This window comes from Rhinolophus sinicus, linkage group LG03, assembly GCF_036562045.2.
Source record: "Rhinolophus sinicus isolate RSC01 linkage group LG03, ASM3656204v1, whole genome shotgun sequence".
NCBI lineage: Eukaryota > Metazoa > Chordata > Mammalia > Chiroptera > Rhinolophidae > Rhinolophus > Rhinolophus sinicus.
In genome coordinates this window covers 111,760,121-111,783,021 of record NC_133753.1, presented here as the reverse complement: position 1 = coordinate 111,783,021, position 22,901 = coordinate 111,760,121, and the positions used below count along the sequence as shown (strand labels likewise).

Below are 22,901 nucleotides of genomic sequence, written 5' to 3'. Positions count from 1 at the left end.
TTTAATCTATATGGACCTTTTCAGCCTTTAAACCTCCTTTCACATTCACATTTTGATTTTTACTCACCACAGCCCATGAGTTAGGTAAGCCATCTTCAAGCAAGTGGTTTTCCTGAATAAGTGAGTCATATTTACATTATAAACAGATAAACCCAAAGGTAAGATAAAACCTATAGGAATCACACAGAAGTAATTTTCTCAGATTATTTGAGAAAAGAAAGTTTTCCAAATATTGGTTTCCCTCTTGGTTTTTTGAACCTCACAGAAGCACAGCCGGTTCTAAGTGGAGCTCAGCCCGTATTGGGCAGCCTGGCCACTTTATAGGTGATCTGCTTACATGTCAGCTCTCTGATTTCATAGACACTGAATTTGGGTATCAGTAAAGCTCAGCCCAAGGGCTGGACCATTTCCCAGTATGATTACACTTTGCCAACAGCATAGTGTGTAGTGCAAATCCCACTGTTACTGTTTTGTTCTTTCCTCCTGGGCAGGGGAGTTAGGCCCCAGACAGCAAAGCTCCAATGTTCACTCTTGGTGACAGTTAGTGGAGGAAAATGGACAGCACAGACCCTGAAGTGATGTTCTAAATGTTTATTGATTTATCGTGCATTAATACATTTTGATAATATATGTCAGACAGTTTTAAAAAAACAATTGTAAGAGAGTTTTTTCATAGCAAATGTCTGTACAGCAAAATTTGATTGCACCAGAGTTTTATAAGAACTTTTGCAGAAACTAGGGGGGAAGGGTGCTTATGTTATAAGAAAAAGAAATAAATTTTCAATTCACAAAAAAAATTACATGTCTTACTTTGGGATGTGTTTGTTTACTGACTAAGTGTGATTGATGCAAGGAGTTACGAGGGACTTTCGTTATTTGATGAAAAGGTGTTGCCATAGGCCCAGAGCCATTTGGGAAAGTTTCCATCTCAGCCACATCCATAACCCTGGCTTGTTTTCTCTAAAACAAATAAAAAGAAGCCTCAAACTGTGGCAAAATTATGAATTATAAAAAATACAGTGATAAACATGAGGTACCATTTCAAAGAAGAAAAAAAACGAGAATTTCAGAACCTCCAAACCTGGAAGAAATTTTGAATGGCTAAACGAAGTCACCCCACTAGTATTAGTTTGTACTAAGATTTATGTTTATTTTATAATTAAATATCTTATGATTTCTCATTTAAATCAGTAATAGTCAATTCACCCATCAAAGTACTCATTCTTTTTGTTCTTTATAAAATGTTTTTTTCCAACAGCTAAGATTCTTAATTCGATGATCCCTTTATGTAACATAAAATAATTAGATCCATTTTTATTCAGTGTTTAACAGATTAAATATATGAGATAGAAGCTGGATATTTTACTCAACAATTTTGTACCTACCATGAATAAGATGTTTTGAGAAGAAAGATATATAAGTGTGGCTTCACTACCTAGGTAGCTCACAACCGAAAGAATCAATGAAAGAGCTGGGGAGTAAAACTAGGTATTTGCATGGCTCCCAGGTAAACTGAACAATTGCATTAAGTTGCAGGATTTGTGTGCTATTTTCCTTAAATATTGTCTTTGGAGTTGCCAGATTTACATAACTAAGTGAATTTAATTGGAAATTGGCAGTGGTTTGAGGAAAAGGAGAGTGTGATGTGTTAAAAAAAACACACACAAAAAACACGTGACAGGCATTTTCAATATTACGATTTTAATTAAGTTGAGTATTTTATTAGATTTAGCTGTCTCCACTGTTACTGTTGGAACACATTTCTCAAATATAGACATTGTTCTGAGAGGATTTAATCCTGAAATTTTTGCTGTTTCCAGTGTTTTAGTCTAATTCTTAAAGATAAAAACTGTAAGAACATTCCACTCCCCTCTATTTTAAATTCAGTAGAGGTTTTAAAAATGGGATGACAGTGGATAGTGAAAGATAAGGGGAGCAACTGGCCTTTCTTAAGGCTAGGATATGAGAATATTTCAGAATGGAACACCTGTCTCAAACAATCAAACATTTGTCCACTGGGTGCCACTGTCTTCCTTATCAGGCTATACCACTGAGAGGTTGCAAAAAGAGAAACTGTCTTTAGTATTCAAGACAATAGTGTGTGTGTGTGTGTGTGTGTGTGTGTGTGTGTGTGTGTGTGTGTGTGTGAAGGAATATTTTTGCCTGTATACATGTATCTATCTTGAACCTTCTTTTAAATATCATGAATCTAGGATTTATCACAAGGATGGTGGGAATGCTAGCTGGCTGTCACTGGTAATCCAAATCATTTAGTCAGCCCTGTGGCTAAGCGCTGGCCAGATGGGCTGGTGGGGAGGGCAGAGCAAAGGAAATGGCAAGGACAAAGACTTGTGATGGAACTTAGGAGTGGGAAACTATAGTATTGTCTACCAGGGGATTCTGGCGTTGAGAAAAGGGTAAATCTCACTGTTTGCCAAATCCTTACCTCCTGGCTTTGCCTCTTAGAGAAAAGCATAGAATTAACTCAGAATGGAAAGGATAGAGACTTAGGATAGGACTTAGTAAGAATCCACTGGTCCTGGGCCTCAGTTTACTTAAACCTTTCTAAGATTCTTTTCAGCTCTGTTGGTTCACTATGGGACAAAAAAAAAAAAAAAAAAAAGAAAAAGAAAAAGAAAAGAAAAGGAACATAGAAATAGTGAGGAAATAAGGAGATTGTGCCAACTTCCTCTGCGAGGTCACACAGTAAACAGAATTCTCGCTGGCTTCCCTGAGCTAACAATATCTTGTATTTCTCTGCAGTCATATCACCATTTTCAAAACAAAAGAAATATGAGATCAGGATAATTTGCAATTAAGACTTATAATCTGGGCTGTTCATAGATGTAAGAAGTAACTTGCAGCAATTCAGTTACCAGAGTGAAAAAGGATCAGAAGACTCCAGCTCTTGTCCTGGGTTATAATGGTAAATAACTCAAAAAATTACCAAGTTTTGCTCAAGAAAATGCTTGATTATATTTTCTGTAGTTTCAGAGCAGTGGGAGGAAATGCCTGAAAATTGTGTGGGAGATAAAGGACTAGAAGGGGAAATAGAAAAGAAGGAAAAGTGTTAAGGAGGAGATGGAAAGAAGAGTAAAAGGGTTTCTGGAGAAACTCATAAAAGCAGTTTTTGCACGTGTGCTGGCTTCTATTACCAGTACACACCAGGGGGACGAAGAAAGGGGCTTGGGTGGGCTGCATTTTTAACAATACACAAGCAAATAGATCCCACAGCTTTTGTGCTAAGAAAGTGTCAGGAAAACCCACAGTTTCACAATGGAGTACAGATCCAAAGACACCCCAGTGCAGAGGACACTGCAGGCCAGTTCCTGAGACACTTCCTCTGGCAAAAACCCTTGGCCCAGTGTCTCCCATTCATCAGCAGCTCCTGGTCCCCAGCTCCCAGCAGCAGACCCAGGATAGCTCAGGCTTTGTTCCTGCTCCACCAGCTTTATGACCTTGGGCAATTCAATTAGTTTCTCTGAGTCCCAGCTGTTTTATCTAGAAGAGGGTAAACATACTGGTTTCCTAGGGCTGTCTTGAGGATTAAATAAGTGTATCTGGCTCTTTACTGGGCTGTCAATAAATGTTAATTTATCTCCACTCCTGCTAGTGATCACAACAGAACTGATTCTCAGTGTCGTGTGTGTGTGTGTGAGAGAAGTTTCTTTTTTTTACAGGTGTCTCTCAAAGTGTTTGAAAGGCACTCAAACGTAACACAGCAATTCTTTTCCAGCACTCAAAATTTTACAGTCTTTCAACCAGGAAAACCCCCCTCCACACCCCAGTTTCCTTGTACCAGATCAGCTTTTTCACCACCCAGGTTTCTTTGTACTCTTTCCTACCTCTTCACTTGGTAAAGGGACTTTAGTACTTTAATGTTGTTCTTTCTTTCTACATCACCTCTTGGGTCTTCTACTTCTGCCATTCTCTGATTTTTCCCAAACTGGGAGTTAAATGGACAGTTCTGGGGGAACTGGGAAGTGGGGGGAATGTGTGATCATCCCCTTACCAAGGAAGTGAATCCACTAACAACTATGTAGTTCACAATTAACTTCAGGCATTTCCCAGATGCCATGCCCAACAAAAGACTAGTTACATATTAAGTATGCCATAAACACTAGCTAGGAAAGATGTCATGCTTTGATGCAAAAGCTAGAAGGTGAGAAGCTCGGTGGGGAAATTGACCTTTATTTTCTAGCCATTGTTTTTCCCAGGTAGGAAGGAGACATAGACAACACATAGCAAGGGGCTCCTTTGGTCTTTGGGAGTGTAAAAAGAATTTTGCCCCTTTTGTTTCCATGAAAAGAGATTTATTGGTGATACTCACAATGCAAAGAAGTTTCAGTGGAGAAGACCGTGGTAGTTTTATTTCCCAATTCTTGGACAAAAACACATGTGAGCCTTTTTCTTATTTCTTAGTAATAGCTCATATGCTGGTTACGTATCATTTTTCCCTTATCTGATGAGAGGGACATTTCTGAAGGCCCAAAATAAAACTAGTCACAGGGCCTTCCTGTATCCTTACTCTGTAGGGAACTTGACCAGTTATGTTACATTCAAAGAAGACTCTTTTTCCTTTCTTTCCCCCCACCCTGGGATCTCCCTGCCTAAGGTTCTCTTTGATCTTAAAGAGTAACAGAAGCGATAATGGAGACAAAGCATAAAAGGAGGGTGCAGTGAGGGAGTGTACAAGCTCAGATCCTACAGGAATGCATACCTGGTACCAGACACCTGCAATGCATTATAAATGGTAGACAGTGAGTGGAGGAACTAACGCTTATTCCGCACCTACAGTTATCCAGGTACTATGCTTAGATTTACAGATATTTCATTTCATCCACACTATTACTATAACCCCCAAGAGGAAAATGAGACTCAAACATATTAAGTCATTTGCCCAAGGTCATACAGTTAATACATGGTGCAGCTGATGGTAGAAGCTAACTAGTTTAAAAATTCAAAGACCCTGCTCTTAAGAACATGTGGTCACAGGCCAAAGCCATTTGGAAGAAGTTTCCTGCTCAAGCAGTACTGAACAGGAAGTACTTACCTTGGTTCCCAAACTGGAACCTGGAGGACTTGTGAGACTGGGCCTTGCTCCCAGAGTTTCTGATTCAGGAGATCTGGGCTGGGGGTCAAGAACTGGCATTTTCAACAAGTTCCCACTCTAAGTGGAAGTTAGCTACAGCCCTGACCCTAGCTTACAAGCTGAGGGTCCTCCACACCCTTGCCCTGTGCCCCCAGCTACACAGGAACTGATTGAATCAGGATTAGTTTTGGGTACATAAAACTAACAACCCAAATAAGAATAGCCTAAATGAGTAGATGATTATTTTTCTCTCATATAAAGGAAGACTGAACACAGGGGCCCAGCACGGGCATGGTAGCCCCACAATCCTCAGATGCGCGGGCTTTGTCTCTTCATGCATTCACAAACATGGCTTCCATGTTCAAGATCCAAGACACGCCTGCAGTTGCAACCATGCTAGTCACACATCAGGCAGCAGGAAGAAGGAAAAGGCAAGTGCAAAACTGGGATGGAAAACTGCCAGCTGAGCAGCCCCTTTTAAGGGCTTTTCTTAAAATCTCCCTTAACAAAATCTTATATATCCCTGACCACTCCTATTTGAATGGGGACTAGAAAACATGGGCATGTAGCTGGGCACATTGCCACCCCAAGAGGATGGGGATTCTTTCACTCAGAAGAGAAAATGGGTATCGAGTTGGTAAATTGCAGTCTCTGCCTTGATCATTCAACCTCTTGACCACACTGTTGCCCACAGTGACTGATCCTGCCAAGTTGAATGTTCTTTTGCATGTGACCATCCAGTTTTCCAAGCACCATTTGCTGAAGAGACAATTCTTTCCCCCATGGAACATCCTCATTAAAAATCCATTATTTATCGATGTATAACTCCACAGACTCTCAGGTCTACCCCACTGCTCTATAACTGTGCGACTTTCAGCAGGAGCTGCTGGTTAGAAACCCAAGGTAAATTTTTGAGCTGGAACTTACATTTAGTCTTCTGGGTCCTTATTACCACGTGTTCTTAGTGTGAGGTCCACGGCGAACCTGTCTTACTTAGGTAGCAGCTGGGGATCGAATGACTCTTCTAACTGATCTTTTACCTTTAACACTTAGTATAGTAAGCAAACAAACACAGACAGAAGACTAGTATGTTTGGCTCTAATAACAAAATATTAGTCATTGTTTTATACCTGAGGCTCTAAAATGAACTCCCATTATTTGCCTCTTGGTGTTCAATCTATATTTTATTGAAGTTTAGGAATAGAAAGAATAGAGAGCTCCAGCCAAGTTTTAGATTTCTAAATATGTGAATGAGTGGCTAGAAGTGATTTGATGCATTTGATTTGAGATTGCACCCTCCCCCACCCCGAGAAATGTTCTGGTTTTTTTTCATTGTTCAAATGCAGCAGTGCATAGTGGATCCTTTGATGTCAAGTTTATTTGAAATAAGCAATGTGCCCTTGGTAGGAGTATTCATTCCTGCAAATGCTCAGAAATTATGCTTGATATGCCAATCTGAAATCATGAGTTTTTGTGAATGAGTTTTTGTTTTCTAATCTATTTGGAAGTCTACTTTAAGGTCATAAAATCACAAGCAGTTTGTTTGACCTGGAATGGGTTTCCTTGTCCCCATGAAATCTAGTTATTGGGAATTTTGTTAAACAATTTAGTTCTAGTTGATTTTACAGCAGAAAAGTAACCTTTTAACACACACACACACACACACACACACACACACATCCTCCTATCTGAGCAGATGTCAATCTTCACCCCCTTACTGGATTGTTCGGCATCAATTGGGAGCCTCAGAGAATATAAGGGAAAAAACACAAGCTGGTGAAGAGATGTGTTGTTTTGAATAGAGTCAGGCACGCTGACAAATGGGCTTCTGTTGTTATTGTTGGTACAGGGGGATGCATGGACTGCTGGCCTGTTACATAACTAAAGACTTCCTTTTGCTTGTAAATGTCAAGATCAAACAGAGGTCAGTTTTAAATAGCTGACCGGGTGCTAATAAATGTGACTTTCTTGTCTAAGGAAAAGCAAAAGGCCTTGTCCCTTATGAGTCATGACTCTACTGATAAGAACGGGTGTCTTTTACTATAGGCCTAACCTGCATTTTCTGCGTAAGATTTTCTCAGAGATGGCAAACTAACTTTTCACTTCCTTTAAATCTCTACAAGGAAATTACAAAATTAGGTATAGGCATTTGTTTGAGTACTCATTTATTCATTCAATAAATATTTATTGAGCCTGTACTGTGAGCTAGGCGTTCTGGTAGGTAACCCTGTGTATGTTAGCTTATGTATTTCTCCCGAAGGCCCTGGGAAATTGTATCCCTATTTTGTAAATGATGAAAGTTCTTTTGTGGGATCGCAGCCCCTTGTCTGCTCTTTTTAGATGTTCTCCTTTGGTGATCTGCGTTTGGGGCTCCCAATCTGCTGAGAAGAACCAAGTCTTCCTCATGAGTCTGAGCTTCTTCCTGACCCCAGCCCGAATATCCAGCTGCTTACTGAATGACTTCAAGAAGCTTCTCAGTCAACTCAAGTTCTGCCTGTACATTAGCCTCCTGCCCCAGGTCTGTTCCTTCTCCCACATCCCCTAGGCCAAGGACAGGTGCCACTAGCCACCCTGTGGCTCTTAACAGAAATTTGTGCTGCTTTGGATTCTTTCCTCTACTTTGCCTCACACATCCAATCAGTCGTTAAGTACTGTGAATGCTGATGCCTCCCAAATAGTTCTTGAATCCATCTTCTCTCTGTGCTCACCATCATTGCTCTTGTCCAAACCACCAACTGCAAAAGCCTCTCCTGACTTTACTCTCACATGGTCTTTGTTTAATGGCTCCTCAACACTGCAGCCAGAGTGAAGATTCTACAACACATACCTCCTATGTCTCCTTAGCTGAAATCCTAAATCATCCTCCCTTTTACTGTCAGGGTAAAATCTGTATTCCTGAACAGATCTTATAATCATCTGTGGTCTGATCCTCTACTTGTTTCATCCTACACCACTCCCTACATATCACAATGACACTACTTTCAATTTTTTGAATGTACTATATTCTCTCTTACCTGTCTCATCTAAGAACAAAAAACAAAAGGCCTTGTTCCTCAGAGTCAAGTTTTAATTAATACATTCTTTTCCTTCTGTTTCTAACCAGAATTGGTCTGCTCCCATCACCTCCTTCCACCTGTTTCTCATCATCCAACAAATCCCCCAAAATTTCTCCTTCAATTACATGCCACTTCCTCCAAAATGCTTTTCTTCCTCCTTCAAGTTTAGGTTAGATGTCCTTCCTCCGTGTTCTCATAATTCCTCTCCGACTTCCCCTCCACCACCAATTGTAACTGTCTATTTGTTTGCATCTCCCACTGCACCACAGGCCCCATGGAAGAAGTTCACAGAATGACTTCCCTGAGGTCTCAGATCAAGTTGGATTTATCCACTTATCTCTCTGATGTCAAAGCTCATGCTCTTTCCGTTACACCAACTGGAGATGACCTAATGCGGTGCCATGAAAGGGTTTGGAAGGGGCACATTCAGATTTGCAGTCAGTGACAAAACTGAGGATACTGAGAAGAACAGATTTGTGAGGAGACCATAGCCAGGCATATCAGTGTGTAGACTCCTACAAAAATCTAGTTTAGAAATAATAAGTGCCTATCAGTGGTGAAGAAAAGACAGAGACAAGAAATATTTATGAGTTGGATTTGGTGATTAATTAAATGGAAAAGTAGTCTTCAAGACTGATCTCAAGTTTCAGATGACTGGATGCTCGGTAGTTACCCCAACTATCTTAGATTTGAGTCATTAGATGTTAAGGGTTATTTATTTCCTATAGAAGGCTCTGTGCAGGCTCAATTTACCCCAAGTATGTTCTGGACTCTTCTCAATCTTGTAGTCCTTGGATATTACATCACACTCTTTAGCCATTTTCTTAGAAATAAGTTTTTCTTCTTCCCAGTTTCCTGTTTCTGGGATTTCAAGGAGAAAATTTTGGATGGCCGTGTATTTTGTGTATGAAGATCTCATTTATTAACCTCAAGAACAGTTTAATATTTACAGTTGGAGCTGTATGAGTGCAAGTCTCACCATTATTGTATGACAGGCACATAGTAACAGGCAATCCCTGATTCCTTTCAGGGGATCTTCAAAGTTGAAACTATTTGCATGATACTAACAGGTTACTGGCCTTTTCCACTATCATTCTTTCACAAGTTGACAGAAGTTTTCTGGATGTTACATAAAAGATTGAACACAGAGCAGGTCTGAGACTCCAGCTGTCCTCTATTAAGACAGACATGAAGGAGATTTGAGGAGAAAAGGAAACCCTGGAGAGAACCTCAAGGATAGCAGAATGCATTTCCCCCAAGTCAGAGTGTGGAGAGTCAACTGTGTTAGTCCTACCAGCAGGGGAAGTCTGAGCCCTGTTCCATGAAAATGCTCTGAGAATGTGCTGGAATTAGAGGGACTGGCTGTCTCATACAAATGTGTCCTAGGCCCCTGCAATTGTTGGCTTCAATTTCTCAGAATGTGATATTATTGCTTTTTTGACTTTTACACTCAAGCACTTGACTTTTATATCAAAGTCAATGTTTAATTGCCTTACCTTTTCCCATGTCTCATTTCTCTCTGGTATTCTTATCTATTCATAAGGCCCAGAGAACTTTCTTGGAGATTAAAAGAATCTTAGAACTCTCTATGCATGAGCCCATAATATTATATTTCAGTTACAGGCATACCTTGTTTTATTGTGCTTTGCTTTATTGCACTTGCAGATATTACATTTTTTATAAAGTGACGGTTTGTGGACACCCTATATCAAGTAAATCTCTTGATGCCATATTTCTAAGAACATTTGCTCACTTTGTCTGTCTGTGTCACATTTGTGTGTCTGTGGGTAATTTTTGCAATATTTTAAACTTTTTATTATGTAAGTTAGATGATCTGTGATAAGTGATCTTTGATGTTACTATGATAATTGTTTGGGGACACCATCAATTGTGCCAATATAAGATGGCAAACTTAATTGATAAATGTGTGCGTTCTGACTGCTCCACCACTGACCATTCTCCCATTTCTCTCCCTCTCCTTGGGCTTTCCTATTCCCTGAGACACAACAATATTAAAATTAGGCCAATTGATAACCTTACAATGGCCTTTAAGTGTTTAAGTGGAAGGAAGTGTTGCATGTCTCACTTTATTTGAATCAAAAGCTATAAATGATTAACTTAATGAGGAAGGCGTGTTAAGAGGTAAAATAGGTCAAAAGCTAGGCCTCTTGTACCAAACAGCCAGCTTGTAAATGCAAAGGAAACTCCAGTGAACACACAAATGATAAGGAAGTAAAACAGCCTTACTGCTGATATGGAGAAAGTTTTAGTGGTCTGGATAGAAGATTAAAGCAGCCACAACATTCCCTTAAACTAAAACCTAATCCAGAGCAAGGCCCTAACTCTCATCAATTCTGTGAAGGCTGAGAGAAGTGAGGAAGCTGCAGTAGAAAAGTTGGAAGCTGACAGAGGTTGGTTTGTGAGGTTTAAAGAAAGAATCCATCTACATACTGTAAAATGGAAGGTGAACAGGATGTGTTGATATGAAAGCTGCAGTAATTTATCCAGATGTAGCTAAGATAATTAATGAAGGTCACTACACTAAACAACAGACTTTCAACATGGATGAAACAGCCTTATATTGGAAGAAGATGCCACCTAGGACTGTCATTGCTACATAGAGAGGAGAAGTCAATGCCTGCCTTGAAAGCTTCAAAGAACAGGCTGGCTCTCTTGTTCAAGTGTAACGTGGCTTGTGACTTTAAATTGAAGCCAGTGTTCATTTACCTTTCCAAAACTCCTACCGTGTTTTCCCAAAAATAAGACCTAGCCAGACAATCAGTTCCAATGTGTCTTTCAGAGCAAAAATTAATATAAGACCCGGTCTTATTTTACTATAATATAACATATTTTACTATAAGACCTGGTTTTACATTAATTTTTTCTCCAAAAGATGCATTAGAGCTGATTGTCCGGCTAGGTCTTATTTTTGGGGAAACAAGATAGGGCCCTTAAGAATTATACTAAATCTATTCTGCCTGGGCTCTACAAAGGGAACAACACCTGGATGACAGCACATCTGTTTACAACATGGTTCACTGTTTACTGAATATTTTAAGCCTACTATTGAGACCAACTGCTCAGAAAAAAAAAAGATCTCTTTCAAAATATTACTGACTGCTCATTGGCAATGCACCTGGTCACCCAAGAACTCTGATGGAGATGTATGAGATCAATGTTGTTTTCACACCTGCTAATATAGCATCCATTCTGCAGCCCATGGATCATGAGTAATTTCCACTTTCAAGTCTTATCATTTAAGAAATACATTTTGTATGGCTATAGCTGTCATAGATAGCGATTTTTCTGATGGATCTGGGCAAAGTAAATTCAAAGCCTCCTGAACTTTGAGGGGTTCAAGACTTCAGTAGAGGAAGTCAACTGCAGATGCAGAAGAAATAGCAAGAGAAGTAGAATTAGAAGTGGAGACTGGAGATTTGACTGAATTGCCACAATTTCATGATAAACTTGAATGGATGAGAAGTTGTTTCTTATGGATGAGCAAAAAAGGTGGTTCTGAAGATGAAGATGCTGTGAAGATTGTTAAAATGATGACAAAGGATTTAGAGTACCGGTAACCCCCGTATAACACGGCACTTCCATAACACGGTTTCGCTCTAACACGGTTCGAGAATTGGGAAAACCCTCGTACAACACGGCATCTTAGAACACGATTTCACTCTAACACAGTTTGAAAATTAGAGAAATCCCTGAACAACATGGAGCATAATAAGAGCTTTTAAGAGCAAAAGATATCTCATTTGAAAGTTTTCATTCAAGCTCGGATGTCATATCGATTTGACTGCGGAATTTTAAAATTTATTAGAATTTTAAATCCATTTTTTTTGTGGAGTATTAAGTTCAGAGGATGAAGACATCTTGTCAAAAAGAAAATGCCCTCGGTTAATGGTGCTTAGTAGTGATGATGAAGAAAACATTATTTAATACATATTAATATGTTACACTTTTGGTGAAAATTGCTTTAATAAAGAAATTTCTCTTAATTATAAAATATAATAGTATTTTTTTTAATTTTTGGAAACTAACCCCCTTTTTTGTAGTTCTTTGTTTCATATAACACAGATTTGCATAACACGGCATTTTTTAGGAACCTAAGGAACATGTTATACAGGGGTTACCTGTATTACATAAACTCGGTTGATAAAGCAGCAGTAATTGACTCCAATTTTAAATGAAGTTCTACTGTGAGTCAAGTGCTATCAAACAGCATTGCATGCTACAGAGAAATCCTCCTGAAAGGAAGAGCCAATCAATGTGGCAAACTTCATTGCTGTCTTATTTTTAAAAATTGCCACAGCCACCCATCCTTCAGCAATGACTACCCTGATCAGTCAGCAGCCATCAACACTGAGGCAACATCAACATAAGACTCTCCACCAACAAAAAGATTACAACTCACTGAAGGTTCAGATGACAGGTCGTATTTTTTAGCCACAAAGTACTTTAATTAAGGGGATGTACATTGTATTTTAGACAAAATGCTATTATACACTTAATAGACTACAGTGTGATCATAACTTTTATATGCATTGGGAAAACAAAAACAATTAATGTGACTCACATAATTGTGATATTCACTTTATTGTGGTGGTCTGGAATTGAACCTGCAGTATCTCCAGGTATACCTGTATTGATTGATCTTTGGTAAATATTTCTTTGTTTTCACTCAGAGCTTAAATGTTCTCTCATTCCTCAGAGTCCCCTCACCCAAATTTGGTGGTGGTATGAGTTGAATTGTGTCCCCTTCAAATTCCAATGTTGAAGTTCTAACTCCCAGTATCTCAGAACATGACTTTTGTGGAAATAGGTTTGTTGCAAATATAACTACTTTAGAGGAGGACATGTTAGAGTAAGATGGGCTCCCAGTCAAACATGGCTGGTGTCCTTATGAAAGGTAGAAATTCAAACATAGAAATACAGGATGAAAGTCATGTGAAGATGAAGACAGAGACCAGGGTGATGCTTCTACAAGCCAAAGAATGCTAAAGATTCCCAGACAATCACCAGAAGCTAAAGGAGAGACATAAAAGAGATTCTTTTTCATAGTCCTCAGAAGAGACCAACCCTACTGATACCTTGATCTTGAAACTTCTAGTCTCTAGAACTGAGACAATAAATGTATGTTGTGTAAGCCACCCAGTTAAGCTGCTGTACTATTTCACAGCAGCTCATCAAAACTCATACAAGGAGCAAATATGCTTCTAAATTATAGGCCCTTGGTGGTCTATTTTAAGATGTGTGTGAACCAAGAAATGGCTGGAAATAACTTGTTAAAGGCAGAAATATTAATAAACATAAAATTCTGTTTTGTCTAGGATTGGGGTGGGATGAGAAATTTGTGTCTGTTTCTAGCTGTAAGGTTGAAATGAGACCAAACCAGTTCCGTGAACTAAATGTGTCTTCAGACATAGGAGTTCCTGCCCATTCCGTAAGTAGGATAGACAATTTTCAAAGTTCTTGCCTCTGTTATTTATTGTTAAGGAATTTCATAGTTTGTAGTACTAGTTTAAGTCAGCTTGTGAAGTGTTTGGCACAAGGGAAGACTTAATTTTGAAATGAAGTCACTCTTCTCTGTAGCATCAACTCTACACATTTTGCCAACTCCGTTTTCTTTTGAGTGTTTCTGAGTGACACTGGAAACCTATTCTGCAATGTTAATTGTTGTGTGTATGAGGGTAGATTGTGGAGGAGAAGATGTAGGAGAACAGACAATGAGAGGGGATAAACATGAAATTTCACATTACTTAGTGGGGAGGTGTTAATAATTATACTCTGTGATGCATTGGGTGAATGGTGAGGAAAAGAGAAGTTTTGAATATATTTGTGGCTTAAACATATGGGTGAGTGGCTCCATTTATTGAGAAAGGGAAGTCTGGGGGAAATATATATGAGGAGTTCATTTTGAGTACATTAATTTTTAGATGCCTACTTCCATTTTATATTAAGTAGATTTGCACATGCGCGCGCACACGCATACACACACACACACACACACACACACCTGAAGCTAAGTGATTATACGTAAAAAATTGGGAGTCATAAACATGTGACTAGTGTTTAAACCACAGCACCTAATGAAATCAGCTAGAGAATGATTGTAGATAAGGGAGAGAGTTGGGTCCAGGACCAAACTCTCAGATTTCAATATTTAGAGGATTGGGAGAAAAGGAAACTCTAGCTAAGAAACTGAGAATCAAGAAGAAATCCAGAGAATTGTGTACTGGAAGCAGAAAGAAGAGAGTGTTTTTTATTGGGAGGTTGAATAAGATGACCAGAAATTTGTTCATTGCATTTGCTAAAAAGAGAATAATAGGAACTTGACAAGATAAGCCTCCGTAGAGCAGTGGAGAGCAGAAGCCAACTAAAGAGAGGTTAGGAGAGGAATGCAATTCAGGGCAACCCTTTCCCCAGCCTCTGGGGGGCAGGGCGATGGTAGAGTGAGAGAATTCTGAGAATCTGAGACAGCCTCTCCAGGTGCCTCTCCTTCCTAGTTAAATTTACCAATTATTTCTCTCTTTAATCTAAGCCAATTTCCATTGTGTTTCTATAACATAACTGAAATGGTCCTGACAAATAGAGGCATTAGTGACATACCCCAAACTCCAACTTAGTACCAAAGAAATGTCCTCTAGCCTTTTTCTTTATTGTAGCCATAAGAGAAAAGGAAAAAGAAGTCTCCCTGAGTCAGGTCACTGCACTGCCAGGACAGGCTGACGAGTAGAGTGTGGTGTTTGCAATGGCCTGCGACACCTGTAAGTTGTTTCCCTTGTCCCTTTTTCTAAAGGGGGATTATGTTGTGATTGTCCTGTTTTTCCTGTATTTTAGACATATTAGAGAGAGACGTGTTTAATTTGTCTTTAGCTGCCGTATCATGATGAGCCTCCTCTGGATTTGAGTCAGGGAGGAAAGCACATAATTTGGAGATCAGAATGTGGGGCTAGATGCAGGAACTTCATGTGACTTTGGGCTGTCTCCTTTTGGGAGGGGGGTGAGTGCATTTTTTGGTTAATGTACAATAGATGCACCATATTAGGTAGGAGCATTTGGGGTAATGCATGCACTTATGAACATGAGAGTGTAATTGTGCTGAACACCCAGAGGTGATATTTAATTGGCCTCTGTTTTTATGTCTACCATTTTTTGGAGAATTCTTTCTCTTGGCTTCAATCTTGCAATACTTCTCTGGCTGTCAATCACAGTGTTCCTGGCCAGAGGGAATGATCTTTGAGCATGTGATCTAGGTCCAGTCAATATGCTATCCCATTTTCCTGACCATAAAGACTGACCAAGGAGAGGGCATATGAACAAGAAGGGGCCAAATGCAGTCATTTTCAATTGGTTACTAGAGGTCACGTTGTCTGACAGCTGAGGTCATGAAGCTGGAAGGCTATAGGTAACAGCCTGTGTGAAGACAGCTTGCCTGTACTGGGAAATAATGAGGCCAAAACCAAGACATAGAGGTGAAAAGAGACCGAATACTATGGTTTCTTTTGAGTTTGTGGAATCTAGTTGTGAGTGAAACAAAACTCTACTTCTGACTCCCCAATTATAAAAGTCAATAAATTTTTTTGCTTTAAAAAAAAGTGTGAGAACCTGAAATCTATGTAACATTACTAACAATTGTCACCCCAATAAACTTTAATTGAAAAAAAAAGAGTGAGAATATTGTAAGAAACTGACAACAGCATGAGTAGGCACTCATTTTACGATGTTTGAGTGGGAAAATCAGCATTGAAATGGGATGATTGGAGGAGGTGGTGGGGAGAGTTCAGTGGACAGCTTTCATACATGGAAATCACTATAACATGTTTATATGCTAAATAGAATCATCCAGAAAGGGTGCGATAGATAACGCAGAACTGGATGGTGGGTGTGAGGTGTGTGCAGAAATTACGGAAGAAAACCTTTGTGACTGATAGAGAAGATGGGAATCAAAGCCCATGAAAGGGCTGGCCTTTGATAGTCAGAAGAAACATCTTCTCCATTTGTTCAACAAGGGTGCTTTCCCCTTCAAGCTACACAAACCAAATTAAAGTAATGTAGTAAGGCCAGCGACCAGCGCACATAAGAGTAAGTCCAGAGGTGGAACAGTTCCAGGGCTCATTAATTCCGTGACTCAAGAATGTCCTCAAGAACAGTTATTAGCCATCCTTTGCTCTGCCATCCTCAGTGTTAACTGTGTCATACTTGTGAGATATCTGCAGGAATTTTAAGCATTATATTCAGTCAAAACATCCTGAGGAAAATGAATGTGCTTCCTCTTGCGTGTCTTTTTAAAAAATCTGTAAAAATCCTTCTCCTCAGGCTTTAGAGGCCTCGCTACTGGATTGCAGGGCCATGCCTAAAATACTCTTTTATACCTGGGAAAGAGACCAACATCACTGGCTTAGCTCAATTGTGATTCATTCCCTCGGACTGGACAAGGCCAAGCTCCCCTAACACATGGCTGCTAGCTAATCCAAACTGGCTGTCTGGTAGCCAGGGATAAATGGGCAAACAACTGTTGGGAAACAGATTAGCAGTGTCTGCTGCAGGAAGGTTTATGTATTGGCTGGTGGGAAGGTGAGGGAGTAGCCATCTGACAGCTATTTTTTCGGTGAATTATTGATGATGTGGTCGTTTGGGGTGGGGAGGTGGAATTTTTAAGACAGAAATAGTATGATGTTTGAGAAAAGAGTAGAGAGGAATAAATAGTTAGAGAAGAGGAAAGTCGATTTATAAGGAGATAAATATAATATTTTGATTTCAGGGCATTGTTGAATACTTGTCTGATATTTGTGTTCCTTAAAATGAAACCAGACAATCCAATTTTTTTTTTCTAACGTTCAGTAATACATGGATGCTAACCATTTTCTTGACCACTGAGAGCTAACTAGAAAGTCATTTTGTTTTTATGGAGGTAAATTCACATAACATACAATTAACTATTTTAAAGGATGTAATTCAGTGGCATTTAGTGTTCTCACAATGGTGTACAACCACCACCTCTCCAAAGTTTCAACGCTTTCTCTACACCCTAGCACACTTTGTACCTATTAAGTAATCACTCCCCATAACCCACTCCTTCCATCCTTGACCACCACTAATCTGCTTTCTGTCTCCATGGGTTACCTATTTTGGATATTTCATATGAAAGGAATCATACAATATATGACCTTTTGTGTCTGGCTTCTTTCACTTAACGTCATGTTTTTGAGGTTCATCCAAGTTATAGCAAGTATCAGTACTTCATTCCTTTTTATGGCCGGATAATACTCCATTGTGTGTATACGACACAATTTGTTTATCCATTCATCTCTTGATGGATTTTTGGTTTCTACCTTTAGGTACTATGAATAATGCTTCTATAAGCATTCATATACAAGTTTCTGTGTGGATATATGCTTTCCTTTCTTTTGGGTACATACTTAGGAATGGAATTGTTGGACTATATGGTAATTCTATTTCTTAACTTTTTAATGAACCACCCAGCTGTTTTCCACTACAGCAGTACCATTTTACATTCCTACAAGCAATGTACAAGCGTTCCTATTTCTCCACATTTTCACCAACACTTTCTATTTTCCACTTTTTAAATTATAGCCACCATAGTGACTGTGAAGTAGAATCTCACTGTGGTTATGATTTGCATTTCCTTAAATAATGACCAATGATGTTGACTATTTTTAAAATTAAGAAACCTTTACGATTTTTAAAATAAAATTATTAATCAAAATTGCAAAAGTAGACTTATAAAGTTCCGTATCAATAACAAAATGGGAAGTAAATTAAACATTCCAAAGATATATTAAAAGGTTTCAAAGCGATACACACAAAGCTAAAAATCTACAGTTAAACAATTGGTTGCACAACAGATTATATTCATTCCTCAATTTTCCCAATAAATTCTTCCGTATATTTGTCTTTCTCCTTTTCAAATTGTCCAGATTTGGCAATTGCATTCAAGAATGTTTTTCTAGTTTTTGTACAGTTTAGCCTGGTTATAATCACCTGGCTTTGGTGAATGCCCACATGGATAGCTGTGCTGTTAGCCATTTCGTACTGCGCACAACTGATGTAGGTGACACATTTCTTTCTGTACAGCTAGTCTACCTTGATGATTTGCCGACCTTTGTAGTGTCCTCAAACCACCTGGACCTCATCACCTTGGTAGAGGGGCATGAGCAGATGTTGTGCTTCTGCCATAGCTTCTTGCAGAACAGGGATGACATGATCTTCCTGTACATGTGTGAGGGGACATTAAAGTGACATTTGTAGTTATTGCTGCCTTTCAAGATCAGGAAGGTGTCAAACTTCATGGTGACATCTCCCTGGCACTGGGAGGGTAGGCTCATGAACGTCTTCTCACATGTGTATTGGCTCTTTATATGCTTTCTTTGGAGAAATGTCTATTCAAGTCCTTTGCACATTTTTTAACTGGATTGTAGTTTTGCTGTTGGATGGTAAGAGTTCTTTATATATTCTGGATACTAAATCCTTATCAGACATATGATTTGTAAATATTTTCTCTGATGTATAGGTTATCTTTTCACTTTCTTAATAATGTCCTTTGCTGCACAAACTTTTTTAGTTTTGATGAAGTCCAATTTAAGTATTTTTTATTTTGTTTCTCATGCTTTTAGTGTCAAAGAATCCACTGCCAAATCTGAGGACTTGAAGTTTCTCCCTGCTTTTTTCTAAATGTTTTATAGTTTTTGTTCTTATAGTTAGCTCCATGTTGAGTTAATTTTTGTAAATGGAGTGAGGTAGGGTACAACTTCATTATTTTGCATGTGGTTATCCAGCTGTCCCAAAACCATTTGTTGAAGAGACACTGTAACTATTAAATGGTCCTGGCACTGTTGTTGAAAATCAATTGGCCATAGATGTTTTGTTTCTTTCTGAACTCTCAATTCTATTCCATTGGTCTATGTGTCTATCTCTATGCCAGTATGACAATATATTGAGTACTGTCACTTTCTAGAGTATTTTGAGATTGGAAAGTGTAAGTCTTCCAACTTCGTTCTTCTTTTAAAAGATTGCTTTGGCTATTCTGGGTCCTTGAGATTCCACACGAGTTTGAAGACTGGCTTTTCCATTTCTGCAAAGAAAGTCAATGTAATTTTAATAAGGACTATATTACATCTGTAGTTTGCTATGGCAATTATTGCCATCTTAACAAAACTAAGTTTTGCAATCCATGAACATGGGATATCTTTCCATTTATTTAGGTTGCCTTTAGTTTCCTTCAGCAATATTTTGTAGTTTTCAGCATATCACTCCTGTACCTCCTTGGTTAAATTTATTCCTTGGTAATTTATTATTTTGGATGCTAGTGTGGATAGAATTGTTTTCTTTATAGGTATACCTTGTTTATTGTGCTTTGCTTTATTGCATTTTGCAGATATTACATTTGTTTACAAATTGAAGTCTTGTAGCAACCCTGTGTCAAACAAGTCTACTGGTACTATTTTCCCAATAGCATTTGTATACTTTGTGTCTCTTTGTCACATGTTGGTAATCCTCACAATATTTCAAATTTTTTCATTATTATTTTATTTGCCATGGTGATTTGTGATGTTACTATTGTAATTATTTTGAGTTGCCATGAACCATGCCCACATAAGATGACAAATTTAATCATTAAATATTGTGTGTGTTCCACCAACCAGCTGTTCCCCTATTTTTCTCCCTTTGTTGGGGCCTCCCTATTCCCTGAGACACAACAATATTGAAATTAGGCCCATTGATAATCCTACACTGGCCTCTAAGTGTCCAAGTGAAAGGAAGAGTCACACATCTATTCCTAGTGAAGATGTTGTAAAGATTACTGAAATGACGACAAAGGATTTAGAGTACTACACAAACTCAGTTGATAAAGCAGCAGTAATTGACTCCAATTTTGAAAGAAGTTCTACTGTGGGTCAAATGGTATCAAACAGCGGCTCATGTTACAGAGAAATCCTCATGAAAGGAAGAGTCAATCACGTGGCAAATTTCATTGCTGTCTTATGTTAAGAAATTGCCACAGCCACACCAACCATCAAAATAGAGGCAACATTGAGGCAAGACTCTTCATCAGCAAAATGATTATAACTAGCTGAAGGCTCACATGGCAATTAGTGCTTTTTAGCAGTAAAGTACTTTTTTAATTAAGGTACATATATTTGATTTTTAGACATATGCTATTGCACACTTGAAAGATTACAATATAATGTAAACATAACTTTTATATGCATTGGGAAACAAACAAACAAAAAAAAGCATGACTTACTTTATTGTGATATTTGCTTTGTTGTGGTGGTCTGGAACCAAACCTGCGATATCTCCAAATATGCCTGTATTTCCTTTTTGGATTGCTCATTTCTGGTTGTATTAGTCATGCCTTTTATTTTCTGTAGTTCAGATGATTTCACATATGGGGACTTGTTGACCCTGGAGAGTGCCTCCCCCAGTGCTAGCCAGTTCCTCAAGAGAGTAAATGATTTGTCTGCATTCCTTTCATATGCAAACTAATCAATCCAAAGTCCACACCTCCACCACTGTTTCTATCAGGCTGTCACACTCAGGGCCACTGTTTTCCTGCCCTAATCACTATAGGTCCGGGTACCAGACAACTAGGTTCAAACCCAATGTGCTCTAGAACCCACTGAAGTCATTCAAATTAGCCAGTCCTAATCCTGCTTATCCTGATGTCATGCAGGGCGGCCTGTGGAGTTTCTGGTCCTGCTCCCCACATAAGAATGCAGGACATGGTGAGGCCAAAAGAAACACCCACAGAGCCATAGATAGGGGAGTCATACTACTATATTCTCGCTGGCGGCACTATAGTCTCACTGGAGGCTGGATCCACTCTGTCCGCAACCCACCCTCCTAACTGCAATCTGTGCTTGCCAGCTCAGCCACCATCTTCTTGCTAGCCCCTATTTTCTGCTAGTGAAGCCACAGCAGTTATATTAGTGGCCAATGGCTCACTGGTTACAGCTGACGGCCAACTAGCCACAGCTGATGGCCATCCAATCACAGTTGATGGCCATTTACTACCTGAGCCAGCACCTTTCTATGTGAGGCTGAGAGCCTGGAAATTGCACTCCTGGCTCTGTCCCCACACTCCACCCCTACAAGGTCTCGCCTCACTAGTTACGCAACAAGCGTCTTCCGCGAGGGGCTCTGTGAGAGGAGCCTGGAGGTGAATGCAATATCATGGAAACAGCCAGGCTCTCTGGGCACAGCCAGGGTTTCACAGGCTACCACCAATTCTTCTGGGTACAGCCAGACTTCCTGGGCTTCTTAGGGTACCACCAGTCTCCCCGGGCACAGCCAGGGTCTCTCAGGGCACCGCCACTCTCTCTGGGCACAGCCAGACTTCCTGGACTCAGCCAGGGCTCTCAGGGCACTGCTACTCTCTCTGGGCACAGCCAGACTTCCTGGGCTCAGCCAGGGTTCTCAGGGCACTGCCACTCTCTCTGGGCACAGTGAGGGCTCTCAGGGCACTGCCACTCTCTCTGGGCCTCTCAGGATACTGTGCTGGAACAACAGCGGCTCACAGTCAAGGTGCTTATATATTCTCAATGGTGGCCGGTCAAGACACAAAAGCAAACATCTGCCAGTTCCACTACATAGTGGTATGTTACCAAGCAAACAGTCAAGCTGTCCATTAAATTAGGGATAGAAGGCAATTCCCCATAGTCCATAGTCATTCGCCAGGGCTGTTCTGGGGGTGAGGAATGACCTTGACTTCACCCTCATCTCCCATGGAGGACTCAGCAAGCTTTTCCTCCTGGGACAAGTCCCACATCCAGGCTACCTCAGCAAGCACCTTCCAGCCCACAGGGCCACAATGTCCTTTGCTTTCTCCGGCGCTTGCTGGTTGGGGAACCATCCATGTCTTTCCACCCCTCCACGGGGGTCAGCTCTCCGGCAGCTGCTCCTCATGGTCTTCCTGAGACTGAGTGTTCATATGCACAAACTGCTTCACTGTCCTTCGGAGAGCTTTGGCAGGCACCATATCCTGCTCGCTGCGACATTTGTCATGCGGGGCAGCCTGCGGAGTCTCTGGTCCTGCTCCCCACATAAGAACTCAGGACATGGTGAGGCCAAAAAGAAACACCCGCAGAGCCATAGATAGGGGAGTCATACTACTGTATTCTCGCTGGCGGCACTGTAGTCTCACTGGAGGCTGGATCCACACTGTCCGCAACCCACCATCCTAACTGCAATCCGTGCTTGCCAGCTCAGCCACCATCTTCTTGCCAGCCCCCATTTTCTGCTAGCGAAGCCACAGCAGTTATATTAGTGGCCAATGGCTCACTGGTTATAGCTGACGGCCAACTAGCCACAGCTGATGGCCATCCAATCACAGTTGATGGCCATTTACTACCTGAGCCAGCACCTTTCTATGTGAGGCTGAGAGCCTAGAAATTGCACTCCTGGCTTTGTCCCCATACCTGACTTACCCCTTCCTTCCCACAAAAACTAAAATAAATGCTCTTGCCCACATTTTTCCCTTTCTTCCTTTACCTCCTATCACATAGTAATTCCCCATGTGACACCCCAATTAAGTATGGCCCCCATAGTGTAACATGAGCCCTCCCCCCGGGAACTGTCAGTAACAAACTATCTTTTCAATGGCAATCACCTTCTGATCTGTTGGCCTCACTATACCTGAATAATAATAAAACGTACATTTTAAAACACTGGTGTATACCAACCCAAACTGATTTTTTGTGTTTAGCTTGTACTCTGAAACTTTA

At 40.0% G+C, this 22,901-nt stretch overlaps 1 protein-coding gene across 1 annotated transcript in view; it reads left to right on the top strand.

Annotated features, from left to right (window-relative positions):
* Positions 1-22,901, top strand: part of CCDC192 (coiled-coil domain containing 192) — a 180,664-nt gene that overhangs the window by 29,631 nt on the left and 128,132 nt on the right.